The sequence below is a fragment of the Eriocheir sinensis genome, chromosome 26, assembly GCF_024679095.1.
Source record: "Eriocheir sinensis breed Jianghai 21 chromosome 26, ASM2467909v1, whole genome shotgun sequence".
NCBI classification, from domain to species: domain Eukaryota; kingdom Metazoa; phylum Arthropoda; class Malacostraca; order Decapoda; family Varunidae; genus Eriocheir; species Eriocheir sinensis.
The window spans coordinates 9279156-9300005 of NC_066534.1; the positions used below are offsets into that span (position 1 = coordinate 9279156).

At 43.4% G+C, this 20850-nt stretch overlaps 1 protein-coding gene and 1 long non-coding RNA gene across 7 annotated transcripts in view; one reads left to right on the forward strand and one right to left on the reverse strand.

The window, feature by feature from the left end:
- Positions 1 to 14659, forward strand: part of LOC127003739 (organic cation transporter protein-like) — a 351884-nt gene extending 337225 nt beyond the window's left edge. For all 6 annotated transcript variants that reach the window (XM_050870708.1, XM_050870715.1, XM_050870709.1 and 3 more), the window contains 2 exons: positions 11679 to 11753; positions 14542 to 14659. The gene's annotated coding sequence lies outside the window, so the exon portion shown is untranslated. The remainder of the gene's footprint in view (positions 1 to 11678; positions 11754 to 14541) is intronic.
- Positions 14660 to 15741: 1082 nt separating this feature from the next.
- LOC127003740 (uncharacterized) lies at positions 15742 to 20148 on the reverse strand. The gene is made up of 3 exons (XR_007757375.1): positions 20121 to 20148; positions 18602 to 18723; positions 15742 to 15890 (listed from the first exon to the last, which is right to left on the reverse strand). It is a non-coding gene; the product is annotated as an uncharacterized LOC127003740 (long non-coding RNA).
- Between the last annotated feature and the right edge of the window lie 702 nt (positions 20149 to 20850).

Here is a 20850-nt window from a genome sequence, read left to right on the forward strand (position 1 = left end):
GATTGTGCTGTGAAAGGTGTGAGGAGTGGTCCCACCTGACCTGCGTTAACATCAAGACCGCCTCACGGATCCTAGAGCATAGCCTGATCGTGTTCCTGTGCACGGTGTGCCTCGACACGAGCAGGAAGGAATGGAAACGGAAGAAAGAGGACAAGGAGGTGCAGACAGAGGCCAACGTGGAAAAGGCTGCCCAAACAACCAGCGTGCAAGCCGCCCCAGCGAGTGAGCCTGCTGCCCCCAAGATCACCGTGGAGTTCAGGGAAGTAGAGGTGCAGGTCGAGAATGTTGGGGGAGGTAGGGATGGGTGTGGAAAGTGTGAGAAGCAGAAGGACAGGCCACATGCAGGTGAGGAAGGCGATAAAGAGTATGCCCCCCATTCGTATCGTTGGGGACAGCATGATGAAGAATGTTAAGAGTCAGTTGGGGTGTAAGGCCGAGGGGAGTGGTGTGGAGAGCTTGAGTGGTGCCAGGATTGGAGAAGTGAGGAGGAAGGTTGAGGAGAAGGCAGGAGAGTTTAAGGATGGCCTCTTGATCATTCAGGGTGGTGGGAATGATTTGAAGAATGTTGGCACGGAAGACACGGTAAGAGAGGTGGTAGAGGCAGTGAAGGCAGTGGAGGGTAAGAATGTGAGAGTGGCAGTGGTTGGGGTTATGAGGCGCCCTAGAGAAGGGGAGAGGTATGAGAGGGTGAGGCAGAGGACGAACATTAGACTCCAAGAGGCACTGATACAGTTGAAGGTGGAGTGGCTGAGGGGTAAGAAAGGAAATGTTAGCTTTGTAGATCTGGATGGTGTGCTACGGGAAGGGCTGGACTTCAACGTAGATGGGGTCCACCTGAACCAGTCAGGACACGAGAGGATGGGCAGGAGGCTGAGGGAGTGGAGGAATGCTAGGTCCGTCCAGTGTGTGAATGCTTGAGGCGCTAGAGAGCAAGGAAGAGAAACCACCAACCAGGCAGTGAAGCGTATGAACTGTCTGAACATTGGTTGTATAAATGTGAGAGGATGGGGTACAGGTAAGCTGGATGACATGAGTAAAGAGCTGGATGAGTGGAAGTTTGATCTAGTTGGTGTGACTGAGACTCAGCTAAGAGATGACATGCGTGTTTGCTATGATTGGGAAAGGCAGAAAGAAGCATAATACACTGGGAAGAGCCGTAGCCCTACTCCACAGGAAAAGTAAGGGTTTCAGAGTAGAAGAAGTAAATGTAGGGACGAGTGCAGACAGTGGACAAAGCCTTGGATAAAGTGCTGCATAGGAGGTTGTTGTGGTCTGAGGGGTGGTTTGCTGAGATGGATGGAAAATATCTTGATTGATAGAGAAATGAGAACAGTGGTAAAAGATTGGGAGTCATTGTGGAGGAAGGTCGAAAGTGGAGTGCCCCAAGGTTCAGTACTGGCACCAATTATGTTTGCAATCTATATAAATAATATGACAGTGTGTGAATAGCTACATGAGCCTTTTTTGCAGTTGATGCCAAGTTGTTAAAAAAAAGCTGAGAGTGAGGAAGATTTTGTAGTGATCCAGGAGGATCTGAACAAGATACTGGAGTGGAGTTACAGATGGGAAATAGAGTTTAATCTATTGAAATGTAAAGTAATGGAGTTTGGAAAGAGTGTGAGGAGAGTAAAAGGAAGTTATGTGTTGAATGGCGAGAGGTTGAGTAGATCAGATGAGGTAAAAGATCTGGGTGTTACAGTGACTGGAAATTTTACCCCGAAGAGACATATTAGCAAAATTACAGGGGAAGCATATAACTTGTTGAGAAGAATAAGGCTGGCTTTTGCATATATGGTTGAAGAGATGATCAGAAAGATGATTATATCACTGATTAGACTTAGACTTGAGTATGCAGCTGTAGTGTGGTCGCCCTACAAGAAAAAGGATATAAGGAAGTTGGAGAGTTCATAGAGTGGCAACAAAGATTGTGCCAAGTATCAGGGACTTGTCATATGATGAAAGATTGGCAAAGTTGCATCTACCAACATTGGAAAAAGGAGAGAAGGGGGGGACTTGATAACTTGATGGTATGGGTTACATGAGATACTAGATGACATGGAAGGAGACTGAAGATGAGTGATTGTAGAAGAGATGTCAAAAAGTAGTTTCCCATATAGAAAAATTGATGTATGAAACAGTTTGGATAAGGAGATAGTAAATGAAAGAAGTATACAGGGATTCAAGGCTAAGTTGGACACACACACACACACACACATCTGTCAATGCTACCTAGATGTATTATCTAGGTAGCATCGATAGATGGTCCATTGCAACTGCCTGGTTGCAGCAGTTGAGCCTCACAGTGGAGCCTGGCCAGATGCCCTGCCAATCAGCTTAGGGACTGCTGATACTAAAATTAAAGTTATAAAAACAAAGTTATCAGTTTCTGCTTCAGATTTGGAAGAATCACCGGTACCACCGAAAATACTAGCATATTCCTCATAATCTCTTATCTTCCTCTGAATTGTCAACAGTAGGCAGCAGTGGCACCTTCTATACTTTCCACTTCCTGAGAGGTGTTAGTGTCACTACTAGCAATCATAGTACTACTAGTGCTAACTATCGAGGTGCTGGGGCTTACATCACATTCATAAGAATAGCGGGAGTGTGTTTAGGGCACAGTGTGGTGATAATTGCAACATTTCTAGCATGTACGATGGGGTTTTGACCAGCGGACAGGCGTGTTTATGTCACAAGGGGTGTATATTTCCATACTGGCCTCACGATTTCTTCTAAGTCGATGGGCGATGAGACTGTGAGCTCCAGCGTGAAGAAAGGGAAGAGCCCGTGCGAAAAAATACACACCTTGTGACATAAACACGCCTGTCTGCTTGTCAAAACCCCGCCGTACATGCTAGAAATGTTGTAATTACCACCACACCGTGCCCTAAAAGCACATCCGCTAGGAGCCGCTATTCTTAAGATTTACCAGTAGTTATACAATTTTATATATACTTTCCATTGCAAACCCCCATTACCAAAGATTAAAAAATACTATACCAGCCTTGTAGGCAGGTGGCCTGGTGAGTTCTGATTGTGTTTTGTTGGGTGTTTATTTTTTTTGTTTCAAATAACTGATTTTAGTGGTATTGCTGGGGCTGGGAGGGCGAAGGGGGTTGTCCAGTTAGAAAGTGTGATTTATGACAGGAAAGAATGTCACATCAGTTAAAAGCACATCAAAACTCACCAAAAAAATACTTATGCTCATATATTGCAGTGCATGTAAAGTAAAAATTTACCTATAATTTATTTACTTTAGGTCCACATCCAAATCATGTATAGTGACAAAACTTAAGTTGTAGTACATAAAGTCAGCTTTGCAGTGCTGTATGTTAATTACGTAACCTTTATATAGACCGGGAGCCAGGGGGGGTCAACCTAGCTGGAAAGGTAACAAATTCTAACCCACATAGCAATGGTCCTTGTGTCTGCCCATGCATGAAAACTGAAGTCTGCCAGGCCTGCAGTGGTGGACAAGGTCATGAGGTCATGTCAAAGTTGTAGACCCTGACTTTGGTCAAGGCAGTTTTTTTGACGCGCCAAAATTTTTTGTTTCTCACCTACTTTCTTCCCCAAACCTGCATTTATCATCATACATAATACATCAATGGCTTCCTTATTTGTTGTAGTTTTTCATGAATCTCGAAAGAAACAATAATAGTAATTCATAGGACCGTTTATGGACATGGAATAAAGTGCGCATTAACAATTTTTCTGCTTAGGTCATGTTCCCACCTCCATAACTAAAAACTTTGTGGGTCAACTTTTCAAGGTAGATGTATTTATAATAGAATTTTATCAGGATTCTTATGGTTCCTGCAAATCTCCAACCGGACAATTAACACCATGAAATATTTGCGGAAAAGTAAAATTATTGAGTAGGGGAGGAGGGAGCAGGTCCAGCAGGGATGGAAGTACGACTCCTGTCCTGTCCTGTCCTGTCCTCCACGCTGTCCCATTCCGTGCCTTCATTTCCTTCTGAATCCAAGTCTTTTTCACTCATCACTTTCTCTCGCAAAGTGCGGAATGCTTTCTGTTTCACTCTCACCACTACTTTCACTGTCTGAGTACAAGAGTGGGTAATATTCCTCTGGTTTCAGGGGCCTCCGTGCCATTACATATTTACGTCCTTACGTAATTCACAAAATATAATACGCTAATGCCTGTAAAGAGAATAGAATACAAATTACACTCAATCAAATCACTGTATTGCACTACATAACACTATTATCACTTATGCGGTGGGTCGCATGGGTGTGCGGAAGCCCACGAAAAGTTTAACGCCTACTGCAGCAAGACATGCAGATTGACTGATGAGTGACCGGAAACTGTCTTTGTTTTGTCAACCATGTTCACATATGTGCACGTGGAGAATGTTGCCAATTAGATCATTTTGAAGAGGGTGAGCAAACTTACCCTCAAAAAAAAAAAAAAAATAAATAAAAAAAAATTATGCGATTGGAGTGAATATAACTATTTAAAAGTAATATTTTTGTTCAAATTGACGCCAATGGCGTCCCGGTGAACTTTGTCCCTAAAAAATTTTACACGCCATTGGCGTCATGGTGCGCAAGAGGGTTAAATAATGTGAGTTGAACTCAAAGACAGGTTATAAATGTTTATATCACTTTTTATTCCATGCTGATTTTTTCTTAGAATTATTAAGCTACTGTAAAAACAAACAATACCATATGATAAAGAAAATTCTCCTTTAGACAATGGTGTCAATAGATTATAGGTAAGTTAGAAGGTAAGGGAGCTAAGCAAGTTTTAATACAAATTTCATAAATTAAAATATCAGGCTATCTGTGCTTTTACGCTATGAAGCCACTTGTCCATTGCATACAACTTTGTATAATAGCTTGCTTACCTCCCTTCCTTTCTAACTTCCCTATAATCTGTTGACACCATCATCTCCGGAGAATTTTCTTTATCATATGGTATTGTTTGTTTTTACAGTATCTTAACCCTTTCATTGCTAAACGCTTGCAGCAGGCGTTATGCGTATTTGCTGGTGGCGCTAAACGCCCGCTGCGACCTCCACCCGCACTCAAATCTCTCGCGTATGAGAGTGTTCCAACACTAATTCTCACAACACAGGATTGCCAATTGAGTGGATTCTTCACTAAATTTGGTGGAAAATCATATCAGCCCAGCGCGGCAAATCTATGGCTGAGTAACTGGTGGATGTTTTTGCCCAATATAGCGGCATTTTTGCATAGCTTCACCTATCACCGACTGATTCTTTGACCAAATAGTTGTAAATATTGCAGTTGGCAATGCTTCCTTGCCAGAATCTAAAGAAAAAAATGTCCGCAGCTCCCTCAATATGGCTGATCATCACGCACGCACCGACGTAAGTGTTAACATTCAACACTCCCTGAACGTGCATGTACGTTCGCAAGAGGGAATACGTAACCGACTCCTATAGATCTGGACCTCCTCTTTCCAATGGTGTTTTTGGTTTTTAGCTGTGATGAATAGTTTTTGAGATACAGAGGTTAAAGGAGACCCCCAATTGGCCTGCCCGACTGCGCCTGAGGGGATAGTCACGTCCACACTGCGCACAAGGAAAGGGTTAATAATTCCATGAAAAAATTGGATTGGAATAAAATGTGGTATAAACATTTATAACCTGTCTTTGTTCAACTCGCATTATGTGATTTATTTTTAGTCAATTTGAATTGTTTTTAAGTCATAATATACAATCTTTCTTCTGTCCAGAAATGAAGAAAGCAACTATGTATTACACGACATGATTGTGCTACGAAGCATAAAAGTAAAACTTGTGGTGGGGAGAGGTCTGATTCCATGATGTGTGGGGGAAGACTGCCTCAGGCCAATGTCCAATCAGCGACAAGCTAACAAAAGCTGCCTAGGAGCCAGTTGTAAGCTACAAATAGACAGAGTATAGTCCTTCGTGACAAGTCCTGCATCGCTCCAAGTCCCCACCTAGCCTGGCAGTATGACAGTATGTTCTCCAGTGTCTCCCTTGAGGCAACTCAACTTTTAGACCTTGGATGCTCTCCAACGCACTCCTCAGCAGCTTTTGGAGTTTCATGCTTAGAGGTATCCCACAACTTTCCAGGGTCCTCCAGAGTACCAAACACTTTACACTGACTTGAGACAGCCACTGCATACTCCTAAGAACATGACTGGTTCCTTAGTTTTTCAAGGTGGAACCTCGGAGGGTTGCATCTTGTGATTTTCTTGAACCTAATGCGTATCCTCTGTTTTGCAACAAGTCTGTGGTCTTTTTCAAAAGACTCAGCACTCCAGAAAACCCTAAAACTCTGAAGGATCCTCTGAGTACTAACAAGGATGTGACTGATCTCCTTTGCCACACTGCCATCATTGCTATACCAAATCTAGTGGCAAGACTCATGTCTCTGGAACAAGGAACCAGCAGTCCTCAGTCTTCTGGACTTTTTAAAGTTCAGGAGGAAAGAACTGTTTATGTTTATGTAGCCAGAGCCATGGGAACCTCATCTGATAAAGTTTCAGACTTGAGCAATATGGGTTCACACCCAACATGTCAATAATTGACTGGATCCTAGCATTCCTAAAGACAGATCCTCTCTCTATCCACACCACACTACACTCACACAACATATACACCTTTTCCCAAAATTCAAATTTCAAAATGGCGCACCTACATCAAGCCTCGGAGTCCCTGCCTGGGGGGGGGACCACAAATTCCCCCAGGGAGGACTCCCCTTCTGGCTGCCGAACCGAGAGGTGTCTTGATAACTCCTCAAACCTCTTTCTTCTCAATTTCTGCAACATTCGCAGTCTTCGTTCTAATTTTCATTCTGTGGAACATCATCTCTCCTCCTCTAAACCTCACTTTCTCTTCCTTACCGAAACGCAGGTTTCTGAGGCTACTGACAGCAATCTCTACTCTGTTCCCTCCTACTATCTCTATCCTAAATTTCAATCCAAAGCTGGATGTTGCGCCTACGTGCACAACGACATCACTTGCTCTCGTGCCCACAACCTTGACTCTTCTCAATTTTCTACCATCTGGCTAAGACTTCATTGTCATTCTATTACTAAATACATCTGTGCTGTTTATCTCTCACCTAACTCTACTATGTAAAATTCCTTGACTATTTGAACTCTAAAGTGGAGCACATCTTGACCCACTCTCCCTTCGCTGAAATCTCCATCCTAGGAGATTTCAATGTTCACCACCAGCTTTGACTTTCATCCTCTTTCACTGACCATCCTGGTTAACAAGCCTTCAACTTTGCTATCCTCAACGACCTAGAGCAGTTGGTCCAGCACCCTACACGTATTCCCGACCGTCTTGGAGACCGGCCCAACATTCTAGACCTCTTCCTTACCTCAAACCCTTCTGCTTATTCTGTCAAACTGTTCTCTCCGTTGGGCTCCTTCGATCACAATCTTATTTCTGCATCCTGTCCTATCGCTCCTGTACATCCTCTGGACCCATCGAAGAGGCGATGCTTCTGGCATTTTGCTTCAGCTCTGCGGGACGACCTGAGGATGTACTTTTCCGATTTCCTGTGGAATGATTATTGCTTCCAGGATAGAGACCCCTCTGTGTGTGCTCAGCGCATCACAGAGGTGATTGTCTCTGGAATGGAGGCATACATTCCTCGTTCTTTCTCTACTCCTCACGCTAAAAAGCCTTGGTTTAGTCACGCTTCTTCTCGTGCTGTCATTGATAGAGAGGCAGCTCACAAAAGGTACCAGAGCCTTCAAACTAATGTTAATTATGAACTTTACATTTCTGCCCGGAGTCGTGCCAAATCTATTCTCCGACTAACCAAAAACTCTTTCATTAATAGAAAATGCCAAAACCTTGCATTCTCTAACTCTTCCTGTGACTTCTGGCATCTAGCCAAAAACATCTCCAACTTCACTTCTTCATCTTTCCCTCCATTCCTCAGTCCTGATGGCAACACTGCTGTCTCATCTATCTCTAAGGCTGAACTCTTCTCTCAAACTTTTTCTAAAAACTCCACTCTGGACGATTCTGGGCATATTCCTCCTATTCATCCCCCCTCTGACTCCTTTATGCCTGTTATAAAGATTCTTCAAAATGATGTTTTCTATGCCCTCTCTGGCCTTGATAGGTTTCCTCAGAAGGCTTATGGACCTGATGGAGTGCCTCCTATTGTCCTTAAAAACTGTGCCTCAGTGCTGTCACCCTGCCTGGTCAAACTCTTTCGCCTCTGCCTATCAACATCTACCTTTCCTTCCTGCTGGAAGTATGCCTTCATACAGCCTGTGCCTAAGAAGAGTGACCGTTCCAATCCCTCAAACTACCGTCCTATAGCTTTACTTTCTTGTCTATCTAAAGCTTTTGAATCAATCCTTAACCGGAAGATTCAAAAGCACCTTTCCACTTCTGACCTTCTATCTGATCGCCAGTATGGGTTCTGCAAGGGGCGTTCTACTGGTGATCTCCTATCCTTCTTAACTGACTCTTGGTCATCCTCTCTTAGCCGTTTCGGTGAAACCTTTTCTATTGTGCTGGACATATGAAAAGCTTTTGATAGGGTCTGGCACAAATCTTTGCTTTCCAAACTACCCTCCTACAGTTTCTATCCTTCTCTCTGTACCTTTATCTCCGGTTTCCTTTCTGACCATTCTATTTCTGCTGTGGTAGACGGCCACTATTCTTCCCCTAAACCTATGAACAGTGGTGTCCCACAGGGTTCTGTCCTATCTCCCACTCTCTTTCTGTTGTTCACTGATGATTATCTTTCCAAAACGAACTGTCCTATCCATTCCTACGCCGATGATTCCACTCTGCATTACTCAACTTCTTTTAATAGAAGACCCACCCTACAGGAACTTAACGACTCAAGCCTGGAGGCTGCAGAACGCTTAGCCTCAGACTTTACTATTATTTTCGATTGGGGCAAGAGGAACCTGGTGTCCTTCAACGCCTCAAAAACACAGTTTCTCCACCTATCCACTCGACACAATCTTCCAAATAACTATCCCCTAGTCTTTGACAACACCCAGCTATCACCTTCCTCAACACTAAACATCCTCGGTCTATCCTTAACTCAAAATCTCAACTGGAAACTTCATATCTCATCTCTTACTAAATCAGCTTCCTCGAGGCTGGGTGTTCTGTACTGTCTCTGCCAGTTCTTCTCCCCCGCACAGTTGCTGTCCATTTACAGGGGCCTTGTCCGCCCTCGTATGGAGCAATGCATCTCATGTGTGGGGGGGGTCCACTCACACAGCTCTCCTTGACAGAGTAGAATCAAAGGCTCTTCGTCTCATCAGCTCTCCTCCTCAAATTCCGCCGCCATGTTGCCTCTCTTTCTATCTTCTATCGATATTTTCATGCTGACTGTTCTTCTGAACTTGCTAACTGCATGCCTCCCCTCCACCCGCAGCCCCGCTGCACTCGACTTTCTACTCATGCTCATCCCTATACTGTCCAAACCCCTTATGCAAGAGTTAACCAGCATCTTCACTCTTTCATCCCTCACGCTGGTAAACTCTGGAACAATCTTCCTTCATCTGTATTTCCTCTTACCTATGACTTGACCTCTTTCAAGAGGAGGGTATCAGGACACCTCTCCTCCCGAAATTGACCTCTGATTTTGAACACTCCTTTAACCTCTGTTCTGGAGCAGTAAGTAGCGGGCCTTTTTTTATTTTTTTCATTACGCCCTTGAACTGTCTCCCTAGCTGTAAAAAAAAAATAATAAAAAAAAAAAAAAATCCTTGTCCTTGTAGAACGCTGATGTGAGTTTCAATGAGCTACTTGCAGCCTATGTTGATCTCAAGAAGGCATTTAACTCAGTGCATCGTGAGGTACTCTGAAACATTCTGTGGATCTGTGGGATTCTTGCAAGAATTATTGACCTGATGACTGACAATTACTCTGGGACTGAAAATGCTGTGAAATGTTGGGGAAACATTTCTGGTTTCTTTCCTGTTAATTCCAGAGTGAGGCAGGGGTGCATCCTTGTGGTGACTGAGTAGTTAGTGTACAGGCCCAGTGTTCGCTGTGTCCTGGACGATGTGGGTTCGAATCCACCGCTACCACCTGGGATTTTTCAGTCACTGCCAAGTGGCCTAAGACTATCCACATGCTGTCCTGAAGACTACCTATCAACCCGGACCCTAGAAGAACAGTCCAAGTGAATCAAGAATGAGCTCTGGGGAGCAGCATGAGCCAAGAATAGGTGGCAGCATTATAAACACTTGCCTGCGCCATGATGGACTTGGGCCAACCACCAGGCCCCTAAAGAAAGCCTACTGGCACGATAGGCCATAATGTAAAAAAAAAAAAAAAAAAAAATGGATTGGGTATCAGGTAAAGTTGTTGTTCAAAGTCGTTGTGGAGCATCTGTCGGCAACATCATGGCCATTAACCTAATGTTCACTGATGGTGCTGTGCTTCTTGTGGTGATGGAGGTTCTGCTGATGGCTCTTCAAGTGTTGCATGAGGAGGCAACTGAAGGTCTCCTAAACCAAAACCAAGGTCCAGTTGTTTGGAGGCTTTCTGGATGACAGTTCAGCCTGTTCCTGTATGGGGTGAGGACACTGAGATCACCAATAATTTCATATACCTTTGAAACATAGTGCATAACAATGCACTACGTTACAAAGGAGTCGCTTGGCAGATTGGCCTGTTCCATAGTGTTATGGACTCAATCAACCTGAATATAAGGCATTGTCAATATCAATGCAGTCAGACAAAGATTCAAATCTTTTAAGTCACTTGTGCTCCCTGTCTTACTGTATGGCTGTGAGACACAGAATAGTGACTTGGAGAGGTATGTCAATGTCTGTGTCAAACTAGCAACTACTTCATGAAACTGAATCGTGGCCTGTTACTAGCTTAGTCTGTGAATGGCAACTTTGGCTAATTGGAAATGGGCATATGGCACATTTCCTTGACACTGGCCTTGCTTAACCCCTTCACTATGGTCAGGCTGAGGGCACGTCTTGCGGCATATCCGGGAATGCCGTGAGCGCCAATTTTGAAATGTCACCACTGATTATAGCTAGATTTAATCCATAAAACTAAACATAATCATCATGTATTATATATCAGCATAAGGGGAATTAAATGGTGCATAAAGATAAACATAAATTCACTGATAATATTTAGCTGTCTGTGGCTCTGGCAAGGCTGTGGGGTCTGTTAAGGTGTCTGGCTGTGGCAAGGCTGTGTAGCTGTGTCAGGGAGGTCTCTGTTGTCTCTTGCTGTGTCTGTTAGCAAGGGTTATGGTTTTCCTCTGTCAGAAATGTCAAAGATCACATCAGTAAACATTTTTAGAGATCGTGAGCGATTGTGTGTGTCTAGGATTGTGATTTTTGGTGTGTGAGAAGTTGATTGATTGTTCTTGATTGTGATAAAACAAGTACTTGCTGCAGTGTCTAGAAAGAAGAGTAAAAAGCTATCAGAATAACAGTAATCTTTTTGACGGGTGACATTATAATATCAGTTGACATTTTTAAAGATTGTGAGCGATTGTGTGTCTAGCATTGTGATTTTCGGTGTGTGAGGAGGTAAAGGATTGTTCTTGATTTTGTAAAAATAACAACTTGCTGCAACATCTTGAAATGAGAAAAAAAAAGCTGTCAAACTAATGGCAATTTTTTGTGAGGGGGTGGCATCACATATGTCTATCCATCCATCCATGTGTTGTCTCATATTGGCACCTATTTTTCAGGGTGAGCTCGGCACTGTGGCACTCATGGCACTAAGGCAGCGGCATTCTGGCACTCCGACCCTAGGAGAGGCACAGGTGAAGGGTCAGGTCGTGTGTTCCATCATTGTAATTATTGTAGACTTAGTGATAGATAGATTATGACCTCTTCCTCCTCCTCCTTGCCTCTCTCTCTCTCTCTCTCTCTCTCTCTCTCTCTCTCTCTCTCTCTCTCTCCTCCTCCTTTTCCTCCAGCCTGGGGTTTTCTTCCTCCAAATTGTTTTCCTCCTCTTTCTCTCCCCTCCTTTACTTTCCTCCATATGTCCATTTGTGCCTCTCTATACTCTCTCTCTCTCTCTCTCATTCTTCACCCATTTCTCTTCTTCTCTCCTCCAGAATATATACCTCCTCCTCCTCTAGATATGGTTAGTAATGTATTTCAATGTATTACAGAAAGAAGGAGGAGGAGGAGGAAGAGGAGGAGGAGAAGACCGTGTGTATTTACCTAGTTGTGACATTTGGGAAAAGAGCTACGCTTGTCCCGTCTCTATATCCACTCCTATCCAACTTTTCCTTAAAATCATGAATGTTTCTTGCACAAACCACCTCCTCCTTCAGTCTATTCCATAGCTCAATGCTTCTGTTTGGGAAGCTTAACTTTTTCACATCTCTCCTGCACATGGTCACCCTCAACTTCTTTCCATGTCCTCTTGTTTCTCTCTCGTTCCACACACACAGGTCCTCTCTGTCCAAATGCTCCACTCCGCTCACCACCCTGTACACCGCTATCAGATCTCGTCTTTCTCTTTTTCTCTTCAGGGTTGTGAGCCCCATGCTATTGAGTCTCTCCTCATAAGTCCGATCTCGAAGTTCCGGTACCATCTTTGTTGCCACTCTTTCCAGCTTCCTTATGTTCTTTTCGTGAGGAGACCAGACCACTGCTACATACTCTAACTTTGGCCTTTTCATTGTGACTATTATTTTCTTCATCATCTCCCCATCCAAGTACAGTACCCTCCCAAGTTTCGCGCTTGCTTCGTTCCGCAGGTATAGCCCTAAACTCATGGATCACAAAACTCAGGTTTTGAAAACACTGAAAAAGCGCTTATTTGTTCCAGCTCGTGGAGAAGCTGACTTTTTTTTCCCCACTTTACTCCCTTGTTATCTCAAAATACAGTACCCTCTCGAATTTCGCACTCTCTTCGTTCCGAAGGTATAGTGCTAAACTCGAGGATCACGAAACTCGAGGTATTGAAAACACTGAAAAAGTGCTGATTTGTTCCAACCCGTGGAGTTTTTTTATTTTTTATTTTTACATGTGGCCTATGGCGCCGGTAGACTATCCATCTGGGCCTGATGGTTGGCCTCGAGCCCGTCATGGTAGGGTAGGCGGTGGCTGAACGGATAGCAAGACGGCCCCACGTTCAGGAGGACGCGAGTTTAATCCCTGACCGGTGCCACCAAGCTGGGATTTTTCAGCCACCGCTGAGTGGTTTAAAACTAGCCATATGCTGTCCAGAAGACCACCTATCAACCCGGACTCAAGATTCTAGGATTAAAGATGAGCTCCGGGAGGGCAGCATGAGCCAATGCAAGATGGCGCCACCATAAACACTCACCTGCGCCAGAACAGGCTGGGCCGACCATCAGGCCCCACCGGGAAGAAGCCTTGGGCTGACCATCAGGCCCCACCGGGAAGAAGCCTACCAGTGCAATAGGCCCCAACAGTTGGAGGAAAACGGCCAGTGTGACACCGCCTTAAGGGATCACGCATGAAGCTGACGGTAGGTAGACGTGACCTGTACATGTCAAATCAACGTGAAACTCGGGGCGATAATGCGCGAAAGTCAGGATAGTAAGAATTTAGGATTGAGCACGAAACTTGAGGATCGTGAAACTCGGATAGCACAAAACTCGGGAGGGTACTGTATACAAATGCTGTCCTTGTGTTCCTCAGCAAATTCAGAGTTTGCCCCGTTATCCTGTTGATGTGTTTGTCCGGTGACATGTTCTCCGAGACAGTCACTCCCAAATCTTTTTCCTCCACTCCTCTGCATATTATCTTGCTTCCCATCTTATAATCATATTCACATCTTCTGCCACTCCTACCAAACTTAATTTTTTTGCATTTCCCAAGGTTGAACTCCATCTGCCATGTACCACTCCACTCCTATATTCTATCCAGGTCCCTTTGCAATGCCTCAAAGTCCTTCACATTTTTCACTTGTCTCAATAGTTTTGCATCATCTGCAAACAAACTCACATAGCTGGACACTCCGTCCACCATATCATTTATATAAACAGCAAACATTATTGCTGTTGACACCAAACCCTGCGGGACTCCACTCATCACAGGGTACCAGTTGGAAACCTTGTCTCTTATTATCGTCCTCATTTCCCTGTTAGTTTGGAAGTTCTCCAGCTACGTAATCAGTCCATCACCCACTCCACCCCTATTTTTAATTTTCCAAATTAGTCTTCTATGCAATACTTTGTCAAATGCCTTTTTCAAATCCAGGTACATTCCATCCACCCAGCCTTCTCTCTCCTGTATTAAATCTGTCACCCTTAAATAGTAACACAAGTTGGTGACGCAAGATTTCCCTCTCCTGAATCCAAACTGGCAATCCGAGATAATTTTCTCACTTTCTAAGAAATTTGACCTCCTGTATTTAACCAGTCTCTCACATATCTTCGCAACCACATTAGTGAGTGACACTGGTCTGTAATTTAATGGATCCTCTTTCTTACCTCTCTTAAAAATCAGTACTATGTTTGCTCTCTTCCAATCTTGCGGTATATGTGTGTGTGTGGGTATATGGACAATTTAAACTCAAAATTTCTTTCAACATGTTTTATTTTTATTTTTTTTTAATTTTTTTTACAGCAAAGAAGACAGCACAAGGGCACAAAAAAAGGGAAACGACAATAAAAAAAAAGCCCGCTGCTCCTGTAAAGAATCCGAAGAGGTGGCCGAAAGAGCAGTCAATTACGTGAGAAGAGGTGTCCTGATACCTTCCTCTTGAATGAGTTCAAGTGGTAGGCAGGAGGAAATACAGATGAAGGAAGATCGTTACCAGCGTGAGGGATGAAAGAGTGAAGATGCTGGTTAAGGCTGGGTTCACACGAGACACTTTTAGTGGTCAATGGCCACCACAAAAAATGGTGGGTAGGTGCACCATGCACACGAGCCACTTGGTGGCAGCCACTAATGATGTCAGTACGTGGCGTTATGGATCTCGTAGAGGCGGCAGCTGTCTGTGCTCTCTTGGCAAAAAGCGCTGAAGAAAGTACTGCCATGAGTTCACCTCATATATACTTAGCAACAGACGACTGCGTGTAGCATTCCACACATTATATATAAAGCTAAAAGAACACAATATATTTTTTTTTATTACTTCAGGAGGTCACAGCTCGCAGCGAGCGTTAGGCGTATTTGCTGGTGGCGCTAAACGCTCGCTGCGAGCTCCACCTGCACTCAAATCTCCCGCGTATGAGAGTGTTTCAACACTAATTCTCACAACACAGGATTGCCAATTGAGTGGGTTCTTCACTAAATTTGGTGGAAAATCATATCAGCCCAGCGCGACAAATCTTTTCTACTTCCGTGTAAATAAAACTACCACATTCAGTAATTAATCCATACCAGAATCAATTAATATGCAAAACTGTGAAACTAAATGAAACATTAGTTCTGAAAGCATATAAGAGCTTATCCATTATATCCTGAACACAAGTCATGTGTGAAGGTCATACTTATACATCATTATGACAGTTAAAATTCAGGTGTTCAAGTGTCAAGACAGAGGGAAAGTGGCGGATGGCAGCGTGGTGGCCACCGATAGTGGCTCGTGTGCACGCTGCCATTTGAAACAACGGTATCTATCCCTGGCCACTGTGGCCGGCCACAGTCACGGTCGGAAAAATGGCTCCGCCCGCCACAACTCGCCACTGTTTTGTGGCGACCACAAAAAAGTGGCCTGTGTGCATGCACCCATAGAGGTGTGTGTGTTCTATTTTTACCATTACTTTGTGGCGGCCACCGACCACTAAAAAGTGACTCGTGTGAATCCAGCCTAACTCGTGTGTAAGAGATTTGGACAGTAAAGGGATGAGCTTGAGTAGAAAGTTGTGTGCTGTGGGGCCGCATAAGGAGGAGAGCTGATGAGATGAAGAGCCTTAGACTCCAGACATGATTGACAGCTTGATAGACAGCCTTCTTCTTCTGTTTGGGTTCTGAAAGAAGAGAAAATATAATAATATTGAGAGAAAGAATTAGGGTTTTAGAGAGAGAGAGAGAGAGAGAGAGAGAGTGTGGGGGGGTCCATTTCTGTGTCTGTGGGGTTGTAAACACCCTGTGGGGGGACACCCTGTGAGCTGAGAGAGAGAGAGAGAGAGAGAGAGAGAGCACCCTACTACCTCTCTCTTTCTCTTCCCTTCTCCTTCTTCTACTACTACTACTTTTACTATTACTATTACTACTACTACTTCTCCTATTACTATTACTACTACTACTTTTACTACTACTACTACTACTACTACTACTACTACTACTACTACTACTATTATTACTACTACTACTACTATTCCTCAGTCTGTGTGTGTGTGTGTGTGTGTGTGTGTATTTACCTAGTTGTGACATACGGGAAAAGAGCTACACTCGCGCTGTCCCGTCTCCATATCCTCTCTTATCCAACTTTTCCTTAAAATCATGAATGTTTCTTGCACAAACCACCACCTCCTCCAATCTATTCCATAGCTCAATGCTTCTGTTTGGGAAGCTAAACTTTTTCACATCTCACCTGCACGTGGTCGCCCTCAACTTCTTTCTATGTCCTCTTGTGTCTCTCTCGTTCCACACACACAGGTCCGCTCTGTCCAGATTCTCCACCCCGCTCACCACCCTGTACACCGCTATCAGGTCTCCTCTCTTTCTTCTTCTCTCCAGGGTTGTGAGCCCCATGCTATGGAGTCTCCCCTCATATGTCCAATCACTAAGTTCCAGTACCATCTTAATTGCCACTCTCTGCACTCTTTCCAGCTTTCTTATGTTCTTTTCGTGAGGAGACCAGACCACTGATGCATACTCCAACCTTGGCCTTATTATTGCAACTATTATTTTCATCATCTTGTCCAAATACACAAATGCCGTCCTTATGTTCCTCAGTAAATTCATAGTTTATCCCATTATCCTGTTGATGTGTTTGTCCAGTGACATGTTCTCTGAGACAGTCACTCCCAAATCTTTTTCTTCCACTTCTCTGCATATTATCTCACCTCCCATCTTATAATCATATTCACATCTTTTACCGCTCCTACCAAACTCTATTTTTTTTACATTTCCCAAGGTTGAACTCCATCTGCCATGTACCACTCCACTTCCATATTTTATCCAGGTCCCTCTGCAATGCACATCATTCACTCTTCTCAATAGCTTTGCATCATCTGCAAACAAACTCACATAGCTGGTCACTCCATCCACCATATCATTTATATAAACAGCAAACATTATTGGCGCCAGCACCGGACCTTGTGGGACCCCACTCATCACAGGGCACCAGTTGGAAACCCTGTCCCTAATTATTGTCCTCATTTCCCTGTTAGTTAGGAAGTCCTCCAGCCACTTAATCAGTCCATCACCCACTCCACCCCTATTTTTAATTTTCCAAATTAGTCTTCTGTGCTACCAGTACTTTGTCGACTGCCTTTTTCAAATCCAGGTACACTCCATCCCCGCAGCCTTCTCTCTCTTGTAATAAAACTGTCACCCTTGAGTAGTACCATAACAAGTTGGTGACACAAGATCTCCCTCTCCTGAATCCAAGCTGACACCGAGATAATTTTCTCACTTTCTAAAAAATCCAACCACCTGTTTTTAACCAGCCTCTCGCATGTCTTTGCAACCACACTAGTGAGTGATACCGGTCTGTAATTTAATGGGTCCTCTCTCTTGCCTCCCTTAAAAATTGGTACTATGTTTGCTCTCTTCCAATCCTGTGGTACCCTTCCTTCACTCAGGGAGGCACTCATTATGGAGTGCAGCTTTTCTGCAAGTTGCTCACTACATTTTTTCAAGATCCATCCTGATACTCCATCCGGCCCCGTCGCTTTTCTTACATCCAGCTTGTTCAAGCTTTCCTTGACCTCCTGTACAGTTAACTGTATCTCCTGCATAACCCTTCCTCTTTCCTGGCCCGGTGGTTGTACGAATTCGTCTTCTTTTGTGAAAACTATGAAAGCTGTTGTTCATCACTTTTGCTATCTCTGCTGGGTTCCCATACGTAATTCCATCCATTTTCAGTTTATCAATTGTTTCTCTATTCTTTAATTTACCGTTCACATGTCTATAGAATAGTTTAGGTTGATCTTTGCACTTGTCTATTATATCTTTTTCATATTTCCATTCTTCTTCTCTTCTAATTTTTGTATATTCTTTGCTTGTCTGAAATTGTTCCACGAGTTGATTCTTCTTTGTCTCCTCCATCCCTTCCAAGCTTCCTCCTGTCTCTTTCTAGCTGCCTCACATCTTTTGTTAAACCATTCCTTTTTACTAACTACACTGCCAAGCCTTCACCCTCAATCACCTCCTCCACCCTAATGCCTTTCCTCAACATCACACCTCTTCCCTGTTTTCTCTTTCTGTCTCTCTTCCATATAATGTATGCACCTTCTCCAATCCCCACCTCAATTGGGTCACACAACTTGGTTTCCGTCAGCCCCACAATATCAGGTTCTCTGTCTCTCAAATAGTCATTAAACTTTATCTGCGATGACACTATTCCATTAATATTCGTATAAGACACTTTCCATCCTTCCTCCTTTTCTGTTAGATTTTTTCTTTCCTTCCTCTCGTCACCATAAACCACTTCCTCACTTTCATACCCATTACTCTCCAAAAAACTCCTTTTCTTCTTCCGATCTCTTCTCATTTAAATCATGAACCTTACCTCTGAGTTCATTCAACTTGTCTCTCTCTTGTTCATTCAGATCTTTCCTCAGCCACATCATTTTGGTGTCTTCTTCTCCCGCTAGCTTCCAAGCTCCTGCCAGGGGTGTGTGTGTGTTCCTCCTGTAATGTTAAAAAATGTAAGAATTCTCAATAAAAATGAATGAAAAATATATATTATTATTACAATATGCCTAGGAGTTCATGGTGTGAGGTTAGGTTAATAAAGCCATGGTGAAGTCTGGTATTATTAAGTTAGAAAAAATGAGTCCACCCTCAGCCTTCTGAGCTCATTTGACAGGTAAGCCAGTCAATCATCGTCCGAGAAGATCCGGACGTTCCAGGAGCCCCACATGCAGAGCCCTCCGAAAGTTATATTATATATATATATATATATATATATATATATATATATATATATATATATATATATATATATATATATATATATATATATATATATATATATATATATATATATATATATATATATATATATATGGTATGGCACCCATCTTGTATATCAGCCCCCTCCCCCTTCACCTGGAGCTGGATCCGCCACTGTGTTCCATTATCAGGTGCATCCTCATAAAAATCATCATCTGACTGCCTGAGATTCTTGCCATCATCCTGGCTCACGGCATTGCGCTCCAGAGTGCGCTGTATGCCGTAGAATCGAATGGAATCCAATTTTGCATAACGTTTATTTTTACTTGAGAAGGCCGAAGTCAACTAAAAACTTACGTTTGAATAGCTAACCTAAATGCGAATTTAGAAATGCGAATGATTTACTGCTTTTATACCTTTATTTTCACCAAGGATTTGGCAAATGCGACAAATTATTTGAAGCAAAATACTTTCCAATGAGTGAGAGAAATGGAAGAAATAATCTGCACACGTGTGCACGCATCGACACGTTACCCCTCTCTGATAAAGAGGGTAAGTTGAGATGCCAAATGCCATTTATAAACTGCGTTGCCAGTGACAGGAGCACTCAGCAGAGCGTGACGATCCCGTAGCTCCCGGCGGTGAGTTGATCAGGTCTACGGTCTTAACATGCCATCCATTTACTTCAAACGTAACGAAATCGTTACTGTCGTCGCTTTAGGGTTAATTGGTTATGATTCATCCCTAAAATATATCAATGACCCAACTTCCTGCAGTTACACATAGTCTGAATTGACTGTCTCTGGAATCTCATATAGCTGAGATAGATATTTTAATATTATGAAGCCAAGAGGCTGAGATAGTCAATACAAAATGGGAAGGATGAAAAAAGGCTGAAGAAACCGATATTCTTGAAGGTAAGCTACCAAGAGTATGTTTCCTTGTGAATAAACATTGGATAAACATGTGTCAAAGGAACCTAGCGGATGAAAGGAATCTTCAGTGCTAAGGAAAAATACAAAAAGATATGATTTTCTTTTCTTACAGCAGAGGAGGCAGAGAAGTTCTATTTACTTAAGCACATAAATCTTTCATAACTAAATCTGACTATAACTTCAGTAATATTCTCTTACCTCCAAGATAGTGTAGTCCAGTTCTTGCCTTATTGTTCACACCACTGCCTCTTCCTGTTCAAACCATAGTTGATGCCTTGGGTTGTTGATGAAGCGCTTAATAGTGTGGCAAGTAAGGCAGGTCACTACCAGGTGCTTCTGTCGCCGTGACCGGTGCCTCACCTTGGCATTAACACCATACACCAAGGCAGTCCCACACCCTTTACACAGGCAGCGCTTGAGGGCTGGGGCTAGACGCAGGACACAGCGACGCCCCACAGCACCAGCTAAGCTGCCTAGTTGAGCTGCCAATGCTCTCTGGCTTTGGACAGAAGCAGAGGACCCAGCAGTAAGGCCAATAGCTCTGGATGCCTGGACCAGGTAGTTGATTCGCTCTTGGTTCTCCCCAACAAGCTTTTTCTTCCGCTTTTTGAGCTGCTGTTCTTGGTGCCACTGCAGGGATTTTTTTTCTGTTGGATTCTGGTTCTTGGCTTGCTTCTGGTTTGGATTGGATGGTTTCTCTTGGCATTGCTCTGGTGCTAAGAGTGGCTGTGTAAGGTGGTCTGAGGTGGAAATCTGATGGCTTTGCAGTATTTGGCTTGAATGTGTCTGTGCCTCTTGGTTCTGTTGTGTTTGCTGATTTTTACCTGCACGTGATTGGGGTTTCTGGTTCTCCTGATATTGTGGATCTTGGTTTTGCTGTATATTTGGCTCATGGTTTACTTGTATTTGTAGTTCTTTGATTTCTTGG